The sequence below is a fragment of the Salmo salar genome, chromosome ssa06 (assembly GCF_905237065.1).
Source record: "Salmo salar chromosome ssa06, Ssal_v3.1, whole genome shotgun sequence".
NCBI lineage: Eukaryota > Metazoa > Chordata > Actinopteri > Salmoniformes > Salmonidae > Salmo > Salmo salar.
The window spans coordinates 54,999,464-55,015,264 of record NC_059447.1 but is presented as its reverse complement, the minus strand read 5'-3'; the positions used below and the strand labels follow the sequence as shown (position 1 = coordinate 55,015,264).

Below are 15,801 nucleotides of genomic sequence, written 5' to 3'. Positions count from 1 at the left end.
GCCACTGCTCAAAAACCACCATAAAAAAAAGCCAGACTACGGTTTGCAATTGCACATGGGGACAAAGATCGTACTTTTTGGAGAAATGTCCTCTGGTCTGATGAAACAAAAATAGAACTGTTTGGCCATAATGACCATCGTTATGTTTGGAGGAAATAGCGGGAGGCTTGCAAGACAAAGAACACCATCCCAACCGTGAAACACGGGGGTGGCAGCATCATGTTGTGGGGTTGCTTTGCTGCAGGAGAGACTGGTGCATTTCACAAAGTAGATGGCATCATGAGGACATGAAAATTATGTGGATATATGGAAGCAACATCTCAAGTCATCAGTCAGGAAATTAAAGCTTGGTCGCAAATGGGTCTTCCAAATGGACAATGACTCCAAGCATACTTCCAAAGTTGTGGAAAAATGGCTTAAGGACAACAAAGTCAAGGTATTGGAGTGGCCATCACAAAGCCCTGACCTCAATCCTATAGAAGATTTGTGGGCAGAACTGAAAAAAACGTGTGCGAGCAAGGAGGCCTACAAACCTGACTCCGTTACAACTGCTCTGTCAGGAGGAATGGGCCAAAATTCCCCCAACTTATTGTGTGAAGCTTGAGGAAGGCTACCCGAAATGTTTGACCCAAGTCATACAATTTAAAGGCAATGCTACCAAATACTTATTGTCAATAGCTCCCTAGGAGAGGTGGGTGTGAAGTCAGGCGCAGGAGAGTAATAATATATAGAAGGCATTTATTAAAGAGTCCATCCATAGAACAGGCACAGGACCACAACAGCAGCCCACTAAAATAATCCGTAACACAGTCCAGACAATACACCTGTCCAACAGAACAAAATAAAACGCAACCCAATCCAATGACAGGTACACAAACAATCCTGAACGAAACCAAACTGATTAAATACCCCACTAATTAACCTAAACTAGACACAGGTGAAACACAAGACAGACAAAACCAAACGAAAAGGAAAAGGGATCGGTGGCAGCTAGTAGACCGGCGACGACGACCGCCGTGCGCCGCCCGAACAGGGAGAGGAGCCACCTTCGGTGGAAGTCGTGACACTTATTGAGTGTATGTAAACTTCTGACCCATTGGGAATGTGACTAAATAAATAAAAGCTGAAATATATCAATCATTCTCTCTACTATTATTCTGACATTTCAAATTCTTAAAATAAAGTGGGGATCCTAACTGACCTAAGACAGGGAATTTTTACTAGGATTACATGTCAGAAATTGTGAAAAACTGAGTTGAAATGTATTTAGCCTAGGTGTATGTAAACTTCTGACTTCAACTGTACATATGAGATGAGTAAAGCAGCACGTAAACATTATTAAAGTGACTAGTGTTCCATTATTAAAGTGATCAGTGATTCCAAGTCTATGTAGATAGGGCGGTAGCCTCTAAGGTGCAGGGTTGCGTAACCGGGTGGAAGCCGGCTAGTGATGGCTATTTAACAGTCTGATGGCCTTGAGATAGAAGCTGTTTTTCAGTCTCTCAGCTTTGATGCACCTGTACCGACCTCGCCTTCTGGGGTGAACAGGCTGTGGCTCGGGTGGTTGATGTCCTTGATAATCTTTTTGGCCTTCCTGTGACATCGGGTGCTGTAGATGTCCTGGAGGGCAGGTAGTTTGCCCCCGGTGATGTGTTGGGCAGACCGCACCACCCTCTGGAGAGCCCTGCGGTGCAGTTGCCGTACCAGGCGGTGATACAGCCAGACAGGATGCTCTCAATTGTGCATCTGTAAAAGTTTGTGAGGGTTTTAGGGGCGTAGCCAAATTTCTTCAGCCTCCTGAGTTTGAAGAGGAGCTGTTGCACTGTCTGTGTGTGGACCATTTCAGATCATCAGTACGCCGAGGAAATTGAGGCTTTCCACCTTCTTCACTGCAGTCCTGTCGATTTGGATAGGGGCGTGCTCTCCCCTCTGTTTCCTGAAGTCCACGATCAGCTCCTTTGTTTTGTTAATGTTGAGTGAGAGGTTATTTTCCTGCACCATTCTCCCAGGGCTCTCACCTCCTCCCTGTATGCTGTCTTGTCATTGTTGGTAATCAGGCCTACTGCTGTTGTGTCGTCTGCAAACTTGATGATTGAGTTGGAGGCATGCTTGGCCATGCAGTCATGGGTGAACAGAGAGAACATGAGGGGGCTTGTGGGGCCCCAGTGTTGAGGATCAGCGAAGTGGAGGTGTTGTTTCCTACCCTCAACACCTAGGGGTGGCCCGTCAGGAAGTCCACGACCCAGTTGCACAAGTCAGGGTTCAGACCCAGGGCCCCGAGCTTAATGATGAGCTTGGGGGGTACTCTGGTGTTGAATGCTGAGCTATAGTCAATGAACAGCATTCTTACATAGGAATTTCTCTTGTCCAGTTGGGATAGGGCAGTGTGCAGTGCGATGGCGATTGCGTCGTCTGTGGATCTGTTGGGGCGGTAACCAAATTGTAGTGAGTCCAGTGTGTCAGGTAAAGTAGAGGTGATATAATCCTTAACTAGTCTCTCAAAGCACTTCATGATTACAGAAGTGAGCTCTACGGGGCGATAGTCATTCAGTTCAGTTACCTTTGCTTTCTTGGGTACAGGAACAATGGTGGACATCCTGAAGCAAGTGGGGACAGCAGACAGGGATAGGGAGAGATTGAATATGTCTGTAACCACTCCAGCCAGCTGGTCTGCGCCTGCTCTGTGCATGCTCATCACAAGAGGTTTTCATGCATTTGTAGTGTCTGGACAGAGATCAATTGGTTCAGCAAGAGAATTAGAAACATCTATAACAAGGAGCTGTTAAAAAGGTTCCTACTTTCAGCAACATACAGTGATGATTGTCCCCATTTGTGAACATACAGATATGTAAATGATGGCAATACATTTCTGTGTCAACTTATCGGTATTCTCAGTGGGCTATTTTTCATTTGTAGCTCCAATGTAAGAACATGCAGGCCTAGCTACCATCTGTAGCGGCCGGTAGCATCCTATTGACTGTCACATATGATATGATTAGCATGTGTGGGGAAATGGCCTTGGCATTTAGGTGCGTTGTCCCAAATGGCATTCTATTCCCTTTAGAGTGTACTACTTTTGATCAGGGCCCATACGGCACTGTTCAAAAGTAGTGCACTACAAAGGGAATACAATGCCATTTTGGAGGCATCCAGTCTGTGCATATGAGAGAAATAGAAACATAATGAGGTAATTCAGACACAAATATATGCAGCTCTCTGTCAACACATATTTTCAGAATGGTCAATCAGAAGCATTTCATTTGTACCATGTCTTATTGATGAGATATTACCACAGATAAATGTATGTAGTAAAACAAGGTTGCAGAATACAAAAACATAAAAACAATGTTTTAAGTGAGAATAGGCATTGGTCGGAAGCCGAAAAAGAAAGGAAATTCACATGAGCACCACAATGCCTATTCCACTCATGCCCTACCAAGGTTTTCTAGCACACCGCTTTGACCTACTCCGGTAGCTGTGTTGCTATTGTAATTCAAACTATGTGTCGGCAGGTTGCTTAGGATTCAAACCTCAAACAGCCTACGATTAATTATATTTTCTGAGCATTGGATCACAGAATGTGAAAAACTCACACAAAATACACGAGAACGAGAGAGAGAGACGATCCCTTTAGGCAAGGGCCCTTGAAATTAACTCAAAGAATGTAGGCATTAAATCTGTTTTGGATCAAACAGCATTCCTTCCCAATATTAAAACAAACATGTTACATAAGGAGGATTTATTTACTCTTTATTTAGTAATAGATGTTCATCAACCATTAAAGGTGTTTGTTATTGAATCAAGAAGATTCATTTGATATTACGCAACACTTGTTATTTCAGGGAGTCAGCTGTAATGTTACATCCTCTAGAACATGTGTATTGACATCTTACCCTATGAGGTCCAGAGTATTGCTGGTTTTCTGTTCTACCTGATAATTAATTGCACACACCGGTGTCCCAGGTCTAATTCAGTCCCTGATTAGCGGCAAGGTCCATATTTGAATTTGAGGGATCTAGATCTTACTTTAACAACATGATAGGAATCTGAAACATATATTGTTTCTCTGACAACATGGTAATATGCATATGAACAGTATTCTCAATGTTGATGGAGCATTTTAATCAGATCTAGGGCTATCATGTTTTGTGAGCCGGTTGAAGCCTCTTTTCACAATAACATCACATTATTACAGATGAGCAGACACACTTTTTAAGGAGCCTCTCTGTCTCTCAGAGCAGAGCAGAATATGCCTCCCAGTGTGTCTCTGTGTGTCTAATAGGGGGTGATGTAAGCAAGCAGTACGGTCTATACAGATGATAGGGGGTGACTCATCGGTTGGCAGCAGCCTGGCAGGCATGCACACACGCTGTGTCCCAAATGGCACTCTATTCCCTATATAGTGCACTACTTTTGACCAGAGCCCATAGGGTAGAATCCAAAGGGCTCTGGTCAAAAGTAGTGCACTATTTTGGGAATTTGGGACACAGAGACAGGCAGGGTACCAGAGTTTAATCCCATCAGTAAATAAACCTGATGAGATCTTCCAGGTTTGGTAATACTACTACAGTGAGAGTGAGAAATATACTGTAGCCGAAACTAAAGTAAGTTGTCCTCAGAGGTAACACTTTATTTGAAGTGTACCTACTTGTGGTTGTTGGCATATATGAATTGAATATGTACTGTTTATGAATGTGTTATGTATGGGTTATGAATGTGTTGTGACGTCCTTGTGTAGGTAGCCTTCAAATGAACTCTTATCCTCAGCCATCTTAATGGTATAAAATATTGTTTATGAATTATTTATCTCTTCTCTATCTGTATAATTTCAGTTGAGTTGATACATTAACATATTAAACAATTCCAATTGATATTCAAATCAGACACACATACTACAGGTAAAGATTCATATTAATATTTCTGTGCAAACAAACTTCTCGATGACATATTTTGTAAATATTATTTTCAGTCTCGAAGTCTATAAACTCTTGGGTATTCACTCCCACACATAATCAGATTTCCAGAATAGCTCATTTCGTATTCTCTTTGTTGCAGGATTGTTTTAATGGGATGTTGGGAAAATGTGTTAGTGATGATAATTATGGGTTGCGTTCCAAAATGTCACCCTATTTCATACAATGTACTACATTTGACCATAGCCTATTGGGGTTTGACCAGAGCACTGTAGAGAATAGGTTACCACTTGGGATGCAGCCATGGTATGGGGAAGCACACTATCAGGGTATGTTTGGAAATGGAGATAAGACTTCAGGAGAAATGTCAGAAAAGGTACCGGCTGCTCCGAATCCCTACGTGGAGTGTTTGATAATAAAGATGTTATAAATGAGTGGGTACAGGCATATACTTCAATAGACATCTGCATGATACACATACTAATTGCCTGAAATTGCATTGCTATGCATAGTGTGTTCTACCACTTCATATTCAAATGAGGATCGGAGATACGTACTCTGCTACTGCACTCATACAAGAACAGTGGTGGGAAAAATGTCAACGATGAACAGCATTAACCCTTTGACAAAACACAGAATTGAATGACATATTGTAATTATTTGATTCAGGTCGTAAATTATTAGTGTCAACTATATTTTCAAAATACATTATCTGTTGCAAGTATTGGATCTATTTGTGAGGATACAGTGTTTGGGAAATGGGGTAAAGTAAAATGAAAAAAAATGATATCCGTCTCGAATAACCATGAAAATGAGTGCCACCTTGCAGTCACTGTTTTTCATGATCCTTCAAAACAGGTCTCTCCCTAGTCCATAAGGGTAATAAGACAAAGGGTTTGTTCTGCAGTACACCATAGGGCTCGTCAAAAATGGCACCTATTCCCAATATAGTGCACTACTTTTGATTAGGGCCCATATGATGCCATTTGGGACAGAGTCTTAAAGCACTTTACATCTTGTTGCAGCGTCTACCCAGCGGCTCAGCGTCCACCTATAAAATCCTACAGTATACATTGCCTTCAGAATGTATTCACATCCCTTGACTTTTTCCACACTTGATTTGTGTTACAGCCTGAATTTAAAATGGATTACATTTTGATTTGGTCACTGGCCTAAATTCAAAAGGCACTCGCACATCTGAGCTATCTTTTTTGCAGGTGCATGGTAACTGTTGAATAAAATGAGAAAAAATAAGAAACCTGCACAATGCTTTTGATAGTATCAATGCTCTGTTGGGGATAGGGGGCAGTATTTGCACGGCCGGATAAAAAACGTACCCGATTAAACCTGTTTAGGATAGGGGGCAGTATTTTCATGGCCGGATAAAAAACGTACCCGATTTAATCTGGTTAATACTCCTGCCCAGAAACTAGAATATGCATATAATTGTTTGATTTGGATAGAAAACACCCTAAAGTTTCTAAAACTGTTTGAATGGTGTCTGTGAGTATAACAGAACTCATATGGCAGGCCAAAACCTGAGAAGATTCTAAACAGGAAGTGCCCTCTCTGACCATTTCTTGGCCTTCTATAGCCTCTTTATCGAAAACAGAGGATCTCTGCTGTAACGTGACATTTTGTAAGACTCCCATAGGCTCTCAGAAGGCGCCAGAACGTTGAATGATGACTCTGCAGTCCCTGGCTGAAAAACAGTAGCGCATTTGGATAGTGGTCGATCTGAGAACAATGAAACAGGTCGCGCGTGCACGTGAAGAGTCCATTTTACATTTTCAGTCTTTGAACGAAAACAACGTCGCCCGGTCGGAATATTATCGCTATTTTACAGCGTTTGACATGCTTCGAAGTACGGTAAAACCAGCTTTTTACATTAGCATGTGATGTTCAGAACTAGCATACCCACCGCAAACTTCCGGTGAATTTACTAAATTACTCACGATTAACGTTCACAAAATACATAACAATTATTTTAAGAATTATAGATACAGAACTCCTTTATGCAATCGCGGTGTCAGATTTTAAAATAGCTTTTCGGCGAAAGCACATTTTGCAATATTCTGAGTACATAGCCTGGCCATCACGGCTAGCTAATTTGACACCCACCAAGTTTGGCCCTCACCAAACTCAGATTTACTATAAGAAAAATTGGATTACCTTTGCTGTTCTTCGTCAGAATGCACTCCCAGGACTTCTACTTCAACAACAAATGTTGTTTTGGTTCCAAATAATCCATAGTTATATTCAAATACCTCCTTTTTGTTCGTGCGTTCAGGTCAGTATCCGAAGGGTGACGCGCGAGGGCATTTCGTGACAAAAAAAATTCTAAATATTCCATTACCGTACTTCGAAGCATGTCAAACGCTGTTTAAAATACATTTTTATGCTATTTTTTCATAAAATAGCGATAATATTCCAACCGGGCGACGTTGTACTCATTCAAAGGCTGAAAGAAAAAAATGGAGGATTAACATGAACGCAATGTCACTGTTCCCAGCCTGACCACTCACAAAATCTCCTGCTGTTTTTCGCCCAGAGACAGGAGAGACGTCATTCCACTTTCTGGCGCCTTCTGAGAGCCAATGGAAGCCTTAGAAAATGTCACGTTAAAGCAGAGATGCTGTATTTTCGATAGAGATGCCACAGAAGGACAACAAATTGTCAGACAGGGCACTTCCTGTATGGAATCTTGTCAGGTTTTGGCCTGCCATATGAGTTCTGTTATACTCACAGACACCATTCAAACAGTTTTAGAATCTTTAGAGTGTTTTCTATCCAAATCTACTAATTATATGCATATTCTCGTTTCTGGGCAAGAGTAGTAACCAGTTTAAATCGGGTACGTTTTTTATCCGCCGTGCAAATACTGCCCCCTAGCCCCAACAGGTTAAATTGACCTCAAGGCCTTCGTCAGAGTTTTGTAAAAAATGTATTGTCACAAACAATACCCCATAATGCCAAAGTAGAATAATGTTTTGGAATTTGTTTACAAATTTGTAATTGAAAATGAAAAGCTGAAAGGTCTTGAGTCAATAAGTATTCAACCCATTTGTTGTGGCAAGCCTAAATGAATTCAGTAGTAAAAATTTGCTTAACAACTCACATATGTTGCATGGACGATCTCACTCTATGTGCAATAATAGTTCATGTTTCACATGGTTTTTGAATGACTACCTCATCTCTGCACCCAGTACATACAATTATCTGTAAGGTCCCTCACTCGAGTAGTGAAATTCAAACACAGATTCAACTACAAAGACCAGGGAGGTTTTCCAGTGGGTTGCAAAGAAGGACACCCATTGGTAGATGGGTCAACAACAACAAAAAAGCAGACGTTGAATATCCCTTTGAGCATGGTGAAGTTATTATATAGACTTTGGATGGTGTATCAATACACCCAGTCACTACAAAGATACAGGCATCCTTCCTAACTCAGTTGCCGGAGAGAAAGGAAATCGCTCAGGGATTTCACCATGAGCCCAATGCTGACTTTAAAACAATTACAGTTTAATGTCTGTGATAGGAGAAAACTGAGGATGGATCAGCAACATTGTAGTTACTCCACAATACTAACCTAATGGACAGGGTGAAAATAAGGAAGCCTGTACAGAATAAAAATATTCCAAAACATGCATCCTGTTTGCAGTAAGGCACTAAAGTAAAACTGCAAAAAATGTAGCAAAGAAATTAACTTTATGTCCTTAATATAAAGTGTTATGTTTGGAACAAATCCAACAACACATCACTGAATACCACTCCTCATCAAATCAATCAAATTTTATTGGTCACATACACATGGTTAGAAGATGTTATTGCGAGTGTAGCGAAATGCTTCTAGATCCAACAGTGCAGCAGTATCTAACAGGTAACATCTAACAATTCCACAACAAAACCTAATATCTAACAAATTACAAAACAAAATCTAATACACACAATCTAGTAAAGGAATGGGATAAGAATAAATAAGTATAAAATATAGATGAGCAATGACACAGTGGCTAAGGTGCAATAGATAGTAAAGAATAGATAGTGAAGGATACAGTATACGTTATATACATATGAGATGAGTAATGCGAGATATGTAAACATTCTTAAAGTGGCATTATTTAAGTGACTAGTGTTCCATTTATTAAAGTGGCCTCTCTGTGCTAGCGGTGGCTGTTTAACAATCTGATGGCCTTGAGATAGAAACTGTTTTTCAATCTTTCTGTCCAAGCTTTGATGCACCTGTACTGACATCGCCTTCTGGATGGAAGCAGGGTGAACAGGCAGTGGCTCGGGTGGTTATTGTCCTTGATGATCTTTTTTGCCTTCCTGTGACATCGGGTGTTGTGGGTGTCTTGGAGGGCAGGTAGTTTGCCCCCGGTGATGTGTTATGCAGACCGCACCACCCTCTGGAGATACAGCCCGACAGGATGCTCTCAATTGTGTACCTGTAAAAGTTAGTGAGGGTTTTTGGTGACAAGCCACTTTTTTTCAGCCTCCTGAGTTTTTGGTGACAAGCCACATTTTTTCACCCTCCTGAGCTGTCTGTGTGTGTGGACCATTTCCGTTTGTCGGTGATATGAACACAGAAGAACTTAAAACTTTCCACCTTCTCCACCTTCTCCACTGCTGTCCCGTCGAAGTGGATAAGTGGGGTGCTCCCTCTGCTGTTTCCTGAAGTCCACGATCATCTCTTTTGTTTTGCTGAAATTGAGTGAGAGCTTATTTTCCTGACATCACACTCCGAATGCCCTCACCTCCTCCCTGTAGGATGTCTCGCCGTTGTTGGTAATCAAGCCTACCGCTGTTGTGTCGTCTGCAAACTTGATGATTGAGTTGGAGGCTTGCATGGCCACGCAGACGTGGGTGAACCGGGAGTACAGTAGAGGGCTGAGAACACACCGTTGTGGGGTCCCAGTGTTGAGGATTAGCGGAGTGGAGATGTTATTTCCTTCCCTCACAACCTGAGGGCGGCCCATCAGGAAGTCCAGGACCAAGGTTGCACATGCCAGGGTCGAGAACCAGGGTCTCAAGCTTAATGATGAGTTTGGAGGGTACTATGGTGTTGAATGCTGAGCTGTAGTCAATGAACAGCGTTCTTACATAGGTATTCCTCTTGTCCAGATGGGATAGGGCAATGTGCAGTGTGATGGCGGTTGCATTGTCTGTGGACCTATTGGGGCGGAAAGCAAATTGAAGTGGGTCTAGGGTGACAGGTAGGGTGAAGGTGATATTATCCTTGACTAGTCTCTCAAAGCACTTCATGATGACAGAAGTGTGTGCTACAGGGCAATGTATTTTCAAGCATGGCGATGGCTGTTCGGTGTGCTTGTCATCGACAAGGGATTTGTTTTATTAAATCACTTAAACAGAATAGATCTAAGCACAGGCAAAATCAGAGGACAACCTGCTTTCAAACAGACACTGGGAGACAAATTCACCATTTAGCAGGAAAATAACCTAAAACACAAGGCCAAATATACACTGGAGTTGCTTACCAAGGCGGCATGTATTGTTCCTGAGTGGCCTAGTTACAGTTTTGACTTAAATCGGCTTGAAAATCTACGGCAAGTCTTGAAAAGTTCTGTCTAGCTATGATCAACAACCAATTTGACAGAGTTTGAAGAATTGTAAAAAGAATGTGCAAATATTGTAAAATCCAGGTGTGCAAACCTCTTAGAGACTTACCCAGAAAGACTCACACTGTAATTGCTGCCGAAGGTGATTCTAACATGTATTGACTCTGGGGGTTGAATACTTATCTAATCAAGATATTAGTGTTTTACTTTTCATAAATGTTTTACAAATGCTAGAATTTTTCTTCCACTTTGAAATTAGAGATTTTTTTTGTAGAATGTTGACAAAAATTACAATTAAATCCATTAGGTACACAGAACAAAATGTGGAAAAAGTCAAGGGGTGTTAATATTTTCTGAAGGCACTGTATATGCTATACATCAGGCCCCCTGCAAATGAGATTGCCAGAGACAGCCTGAACCTCCATCCACTTCCTCCCTTGGAGCCATGGGAACATAAACTATCCTGATGATGACAATTTCTGAATAAAGAAAATAGATAGATTATATTATCAATATAATGATTATTTATGAACTTGGTAGACACAGGCATAGCAGGGAGAAGAGAGATGAGGACAGGAGTCTTATCATGGTATGATAATCCATTTATGTGCTTTTCAACAGGGGCGATACATCACAGGGACCTGGCATGCACAATAGTTCTAGAGCTGCTGTTGATGCTATTGTTATATTTCTTTAACATTAATCTCCCAATCTGAAAGAATTATAGATTCAACATTTAAAGTCCTGTGTACATCTAATAACATCTAATAACTTAGGTTTAATGCAGACAAGTGAACCAATTACCCAGGAAACACCCACGGTGAGCGTGGCATCATCATCCCTGTTCCCCAGCCAGCTGGCCCTGGTGAAACAGACCTCAGAGGTCAGGGGCTGCTGAGTAATTTCCTGTTCCTGTACAGTAAACGAGAGCTTGGACAGGGCAGCACTCAGTCTGAGTTCCAAAAGGCACCTTATTACCTACAAAGTGCACTAATTTTCACCAGGGCCCCATATACAGTTGAAATCGGAAGTTTACATATACTTAGGTTGGAGTCATTAAAACTCGTTTTTCAACCACTCCACACATTTCTTGTTAACGAACTATAGTTTTGACAAGTCGGTTAGGACATCTACTTTGTGCATGACAAGTAATTTTTACAACAATTGTTTACAGACAGATTATTTTCACTGTATCACAATTCCAGTGGGTCAGAAGTTTACATACACTAAGTAGACTGCATTTAAACATCTTGGAAAATTCCAGAAAATGATGTCATGGCTTTAGAAGCTTCTGATAGGTTTGAGTCAATTGGAGGGGTACCTGTGGATGTATTTCAAGGCCTACCTTCAAACTCATGGGACAACCTCTTGGGGCTAGGGGGCAGTATTGAGAATTTTGAAAAAAATATGTGCCCATTTTTAACTGCCTCCTACACCAACTCAGAAGCTAGAATATGCATATTATTGTTCGGGTTTGGATAGAAAACACTCTGAATTTTCTAAAACTGTTTGAATGGTGTCTGTAAGTATAACAGAACTCATATGGCAGTCAAAACCCTGAGACAAATTCTGACAGGAAGTGGATACCTGATGTGTTGAATTACCTTTAAGCCTATGCCATTGAAACACACAGGGGCTTATTAATTGTTGAGCACTTCCTATGGCTTCCACTAGATGTCACCAGTCTTTAGAAAGTGTTTTGAGTCTTATACTGTGAGAACTGAACGAACAAGGGCCTTGGAACGGTGGTGGCCGATTAGACTCTGGCGCGCGAGTTCATGTTGGGTACTCTCGTTCCAAAATGTTTTAAAAGAGAATGCAAACGTCCGCCTTGAATATTATTCATGTTCTGGTTAAAAAAGGCACTAATGATTTATGCTATACAACGTTTGACATGTTTGAACGAACGTAAATATTTTTTTCCCCCTCGTTCATGACGAGAAGTCCGGCTGGCATAGATCATGTGCTAACAACACGGAGCTTTTTGGACATAAATTATGAGCTTTTTCGAACAAAACTACATTTGTTATGGACCTGGGATTCCTGGAAGTGACATCTGATGAAGAGAATCAAAGGTAATGGATTATTTACATAGTATTTTCGATTTTAGATCTCTCCAACATGGCGGTTAGTCTGTATCGCAAAGCGTATTTTTCTGGGTGCAGTGCTCAGATTATTGCAAAGTGTGATTTCCCAGTAAGGTTATTTTTAAATCTGGCAATCCGTTTGCGTTCAAGAGATGTATATCTATAATTCTTTGAATGACAATATAATATTTTACCAATGTTTTCGAATAGTAATTATTTAATTTGTTGTGCTGCTTGACTGGCGGTTATTGGAGGGAAACGATTTCCTCAACATCAACGCCATAGTAAAACGCTGTTTTTGGATATAAATATGAACTTGATAGAACAAAAAATGCATGCATTGTCTAACATAATGTCCTAGGAGTGTCATCTGATGGAGATTGTCAAAGGTTAGTGCATCATTTTAGCTGGTTTTCTGCTTTTGGTGACGCCTGTCTTTGAATTGACAAAACATTACACACAGCTATTGTCAATGTACTCTCCTAACATAATCTAACTTTATGCTTTTGCCGTAAAGCCTTTTTGAAATCGGACAACGTGGTTAGATTAAGGAGATGTTTATCTTTCAAAGGGTGTAAGATAGTTGTATGTTTGAGAAATTTGAATTATGACATTTAATTGTTTTCAATTCTTTTCAAATTTGGCGCTCTTGATATTTCACCTGTTGTTGATTGGGTGTACCAGGGGTGGGACGCCATTCAAACAGTTTTAGAAACTTCAGAGTGTTTTCTATCCAAATCTACTAATAATATGCATATTCTAGTTTCTAGTTTTTTTAATTGGGTACGTTTTTCATCCGGCCGTGAAAATACTGTCCCCTAGCCCAGACAGGTTAACATGTATGGCAATTTAGCTAGTTAGCTTACACTTTCTAGCTAATTTGTCCTATTTAGCTAGCTTGCTGTTGCTAGCTAATTTTTCCTGGGACATAAACATTGAGTTGTTATTTTACCTGAAATGCACAAGGTCCTCTACTACAATTAATCCACACATAAAACGGACAACCGAATCGTTTCTAGTCATCTCTCCTCCTTCCAGGCATTTTCATCTTTGAACTTATATGGTGATCGGCATCTACACTTTCATAGTATTACCACGACAACCGGCAAAACAGTTCGTCTTACAATCTTCCACGTGGGTATAACCAATGAGGAGATGGCACGTGGGTACCTGCTTCTATAAACCAATGAGGAGATGGGAGAGGCAGGATTTGCAGCGCGATCTGCGTCAGAAATTTTGGCATTCTTGGCATCGCAGATGCGTGTTGGCGCACGCGAGCAGTGTGGGTGCAATAAATGAATAACATGGATTTCTACATTTATTTTGCGGTGCTCACGCATGCGACGTGTCCGGTCTGGTCAGCATGTTATCCTTTCACTCCTTCCTTTTTACCTTCTTTTCCTCTGTATCCGCTGCTAAAGCCACTTTCTATCAATCTAAATGCCAAGCTTCTCCCTCTAACCCTAGGAAACTCTTTGCCACCTTCTCCTCCCTCCTTAATCCTCCACCCCTCCCTCCTTCTCTGCGGACGACTTTGTCAACCACTTTGAAAAGAAGGTTAACCTGTTAGGGCTAGGGGGCAGCATTTGCACGTCTGGATAAAAAAAATGTACCCGATTTAATCTGGTTACTAATCCTACCCAGTAACTAGAATATGCATATACTTATTATATATAGATAGAAAACACTCTAAAGTTTCTAAAACTGTTTGAATGGTGTCTGTGAGTATAACAGAACTCATTTGGCAGGCAAAACCCTGAGACATTTTCTGAAAGGAAGTGGATACCTGATGTGTTGTATTGACTTTAAACCTATCCCATTGAAAAACACAGGGGCTGAGGAATATTTTGGCACTTCCTATTGCTTCCACTAGATGTCACCAGCCTTTACAAAGTGTTTTGAGTCTTCTGGAGGGAGATCTGACCGAACAAGAGCCATGGAACGATGATGTCCCATTAGACACCTGGCGCGCGAGTTCATGTTGGGTACCCTCGTTCCAATACGTTATAAAAGAGTATGCATTCGTCCACCTTGAATATTATTCATGTTCTGGTTAAAAAAGGCCCTAATGATTTATGCTATACAACGTTTGACATGTTTGAACGAACGGAAATATATTTTTTCCCCTCGTTCATGACGAGAAGTCCGGCTGGCTTAGATCATGTGCTAACAAGACGGAGATTTTTGGACATAAATGATGAGCTTTTTTGAACAAAACTACATTCGTTATGGACCTGTGATACCTGGAAGTGACATCTGATGAAGAGAATCAAAGGTAATGGATTATTTACATAGTATTTTCGATTTTAGATCTCCCCAACATGACGTCTAGTCTGTATCGCAACGCGTATTTTTCTGGGCGCAGTGCTCAGATTATTGCAAAGTGTGATTTCCCAGTAAGGTTATTTTTAAAACTGGCAAGTTGATTGCGTTCAAGAGATGTAAATCTATAATTCTTTAAATGACAATATAATATTTTACCAATGTTTTCTAATTTTAATTATTTAATTTGTGACGCTGACTTGACTGCCGGTTATTGGAGGGAAACGATTTCCTCAACATCAATGCCATAGTAAAACGCTGTTTTTGGATATAAAAATGAACTTGATAGAACTAAAAATGCATGCATTGTCTAACATAATGTCCTAGGAGTGTCATCTGATGGAGATTGTAAAAGGTTAGTGCATCATTTTAGCTGGTTTTATGGTTTTGGTGACCCTGTCTTTGACTTGACAAAACATTACACACAACTCTTGTAAATGTACTGTCCTAACATCCTCTAAATTTATGCTTTCGCCGTAAAACCTTTTTGAAATCGTAAAACGTGGTTAGATTAAGGAGATGTTTATCTTTCAAATGGTGTAAAATAGTTGTATTTTTGAAAAATGTGAATTTTGACATTTATTTGGATTCAAATTTGCCGCTCTTGAAATGCACCTGCTGTTGATGGAGTGCACCACGGGTGGCACGCTAGCGTCCCACCTAGCCCATAGAGGTTAACAACCTATTTTTCCTCTCTCTCTCCAGATGAAATACTGCGACTAGTGATGTCCGGCCAAATGACAGCCTGCCCGATTAACACCATTCCCTCCTCCAGACCATCTCTGGAGACCTTCTCCCATTCCTCACTTTCTTCATCAACTCACCCCTGACCACTGGCTGCGTACCTTTTGACTTCTAGATGGCCAGTCACTCCCCTCCTCAAGAAACCAACACTGGACA

The 15,801-nt window shown here is 40.9% G+C and overlaps 1 long non-coding RNA gene across 2 annotated transcripts in view; it reads right to left on the bottom strand.

Annotated features, from left to right (window-relative positions):
- Window positions 1-15,801, bottom strand: part of LOC106607904 (uncharacterized) — a 158,673-nt gene that overhangs the window by 18,827 nt on the left and 124,045 nt on the right. Inside the window, exon 4 of one of the 2 annotated variants that reach the window (XR_006770282.1) lies at window positions 10,809-11,354. The exons of the other annotated variant lie outside the window; for it this stretch is intronic. This is a non-coding gene — a long non-coding RNA (uncharacterized lncRNA). Of the gene's footprint in view, window positions 1-10,808; window positions 11,355-15,801 lie in introns of those variants that run through there. 2 annotated transcript variants of the gene reach the window in all.